Below are 3,598 nucleotides of genomic sequence, written 5' to 3'. Positions count from 1 at the left end.
GCGTCAGCTGGAGGAGGAAAACAAAGTAAAATGCACTTTTCAGGCCTGGATAAACAGCATTTCTGTGAATTGTTTTACGCAGCTGATGTTTGTAATTAAAAAAACAAACAAAACAAAACAAAAAAACCCAATTTGTTCCAGACCCGTGTGGCCTTGGCTCACGCCGTCCAAGCATCCCGTCATGACTGCAGCCTCATGCGGGAGCAGATAGAGGAGGAGCAGGAATCCAAAGCTGAACTGCAGAGGGCAGTGTCCCATGCCAACACACAAGTGGTACAATGGAGAGCCAAATACGAGACGGAGGCTGTGCTGAGGATCGAAGAGCTGGAGGAGGCCAAGTAAGGGCATGTTGACGACGTAACTATGTGAGGGACCAGAAATACCGCGCCATTGTTGAAGGATCATTACATTTCAAAAGCAAAATAAAACATCTTTTAGACTTTATTCCGTTAGTATCAGAGTCTGAATGACCTGTTGTTTTGAAACGTTGTCTGATTATCTTGAAAAAAAGTGCAAAATAAAACATCTTTTAGACTCCATTAGTATCAGAGTCCAAATGAACTGTTGTTTTGAAACATTGTCTGATTATCTTTGAATGATGAAAAAGTGAAGGGATATGACTGGATTATTTTTGAATAAAGTAAATCAGTGAAAATGAAGTACCACCAAATGACCTACAGACCAGCACCGGTCCTCAAACCAGAGGTTGGGAACCCCAAGTGTTGCACTTAAAGATAGATGAAGTGTTGTTAAACGTACTTTTTGAAATCATGCTAACAAACGCACAAAGGATTTTATTTCTACTATTCGTTCTCCTCGCAGAAAGAAACTGGTACAGAAACTTCAGGAGGTTGAAGAAATGAAAGAGACGTTCCAGACGAAATGTGCCTCACTGGAAAAAACCAAACTGCATCTGCAGACAGAGATAGAAGACCTGGTTGTGGACCTGGAGCATTCCAATGCTGCCGCTGCAGCTCTGGACAAGAAGCAACGCAGCACTGACAAGGTGAGACCGCACACCTTCCAGAAGGCAGATACAGAAATGAGCAAGAGCAGGGATGGTGATGGTTCATCGTTCTGTTGTGGCTCAGCTTCTTAGTGACTGGAAGCTCAAGTTTGAAGAGACTCAGAGCGATCTGGAGGCCTCGCAGACAGAGTCTCGCAGTCTCAGCACAGAACTCTTCAAACTCAAAAACCACTATGAAGAGGCCTTGGATCACCTGGAGACGGTCAGGAGAGAAAACAAGAACCTCCAAGGTGGTTCATTATTTCCATTTTCTACATTGAACCATTAGCTAATGAAGAAACTAAAAGCTACTGAAGCTTATCAAAAAATAGGTCCAAGTTAGGTTGAAGGAAATTGTACGATAAAGTTCTTGAATAAAATCAATAGCAAAAGCAGAAAAAAGTCAGCAATTTTTTTTTACCTGCTTTTAACATTTTCAGTTTCATATCCCTGAACGATATTGATATATTGATATGAACTCAATATGTATTAGCAAGGATTTAGTAAGGTTCGAATGAAAAAAGGAATAAAAGGGAAAAATGCAATCTCACGTCTTCAATTTGCAATGAGAAAACAATGCATAAAAGAAAGAAATAAGATAAAAAAATAAATAAGTAAATAGAGGGCCAGTTAAACAGTTACACCAAATTAAGACTGAATAAAAAGCACACCAAGTACCATCATTTCCAGACTATAAGCTGTTACTTCTTTCACACACTTTGAACCCTGCGGCTTAAACAATGATGCGGCGATTTATGGATTTTTATGGGCAAGCGATCAATGCCTTTCTGGGAGACTACTGTGTTATATTAGTAATGTATGTCTGTCTTTGAATGGCAAAAAAAAAATTCAAATTTAGTGGGTGCGGCTTATATTCAGGTGTGCTCAATACTCCAGGAATTACGCTACAATACATAGATGAAATAGTAAAAGATACTTTTACTTAGTTACATTTTATTAGTACTTCCCCCACCTCTGTTTGTAGTGGGGCTTGACTTGTCCAATTGTTTCTAGGTTTCTAGGCCCAAACATACAATATTTTAGTATAATTATGGACAAACATGGGATTAAACGTCATGATTTAGTTTAATTGGTTGAGAGACTTTATCAAGATATAATACTAATAGAACCAAACAATTTTAATATATAAAACTAACTTAAAAATAATAGATGAGTCAAAAAAAAGCTAAAAGATAGAAAAATGTCCACACTTCTCTGAATGTATCTAAATGAAACAAAAATAATCCTAGAAATGTCCACACTTCTCTGAATGTATCTCAGAAATGAAACAACAATAATCCTACTTCGATGTATTTGATTTGATTCCAGATGAAATTCTAGACCTAACGGAGCACATCACTCAGGAAGGGAAGACCATACACGAGCTGGAGAAAATCAAAAAGATGCTGGATTTGGAGAAATGCGGCATCAGAGCAGCCTTGGAGGAGGCTGAGGTAACGTCCTGGCCGATTGTAGATGGTTGGAAACCAGGGAAGATAAGGGTTTTATTTTATACCTAAACGTTCTCTGCATCTACCAGGGGAGTTTGGAACATGAGGAGACCAAGTCCCTGAAGGTCCAGATGGAGCTGGAGCAGATCAGGAGCGAGGTGCAAAGAAAAATTGCAGAGAAGGATGAAGAAATCGACACCCTCAGGTAAAACGGACGGATTACAATCAAGATTATAATTATGATAATATCGGCACGATAATATCGGCTAGCCAATATTATCGGCCCGATGTTAGCATAATTATCGGATTTCCCTCCGATAATGGAAAACCGAATATGACAATGCCTAGGTTACGCCCAAAATATGATAGTTTTTGTTTACATATCCTGCACGATCTCATTGTGAAACTTCGTCACCAGACGGAGTCACCAGCGCTCTCTGGAAACCATGCAGAACAGTCTGGACGCAGAGGTCCGCAGCCGCAGTGAAGTCGTCCGTATGAAAAAGAAGATGGAGTCTGACTTGAACGAGATGGAGCTCCAGCTTGGACATGCTAACAAACAGGCCGCAGAAAGTCAGAGGCTCATACGCCACCTGCAGGCCCAGGTGTGCTCAGTGTAACCAGGACTCTAAAATCTAGGTCTGAAACATGTACATTTTTTTTAAAAATTTAAAATTATTATTGTGTTTTTGTAGGTCAAAGAGCAGCAGGTGGATCTGGCAGACAGAATCGAGCAGACCAATCAGCTAAGAGAACAGAGTGCCCTGCTGGAACGACGCTGTTCGCTGATGTCAGGTGAAGCGGAGGAAATACGACTAGTCCTGGAGCAGAGCGACAGTGCCCGCAAGATGGCCGAACTAGAGCTGGTGGAGGTGTTGGAGAGAGTCAACTTGCTGTCCACCCAGGTATGACTTCAGAAGGATCTGCTCGATTTGTCATGACACCCAAACACACGTTTGTACACCCAACAAAATAAATACCCTGCATTTAACCCGGAGGTTCTCCAACGTCTACTCCAAAATCTGGGCAAATTACATTTCAACCGTATTGAACTAACACCAAGTAACATCATATTTCATAATGAATCAAAATCAATAACATCAAATAAAACAAAGTTCAAAAATATGAAATTAGTACCGTC

General features: G+C 40.4%; 1 pseudogene; it reads left to right on the top strand.

The window, feature by feature from the left end:
• LOC103384442 (myosin-7-like) overlaps nt 1-3,598 on the top strand; it is a 17,723-nt pseudogene that overhangs the window by 11,793 nt on the left and 2,332 nt on the right.

This window comes from Cynoglossus semilaevis, chromosome 10, assembly GCF_000523025.1.
Source record: "Cynoglossus semilaevis isolate Cse_v1.0 chromosome 10, Cse_v1.0, whole genome shotgun sequence".
NCBI lineage: Eukaryota > Metazoa > Chordata > Actinopteri > Pleuronectiformes > Cynoglossidae > Cynoglossus > Cynoglossus semilaevis.
Note: the sequence above shows the minus strand (reverse complement) of the source record. Positions and strands in the feature narration are given on the sequence as shown.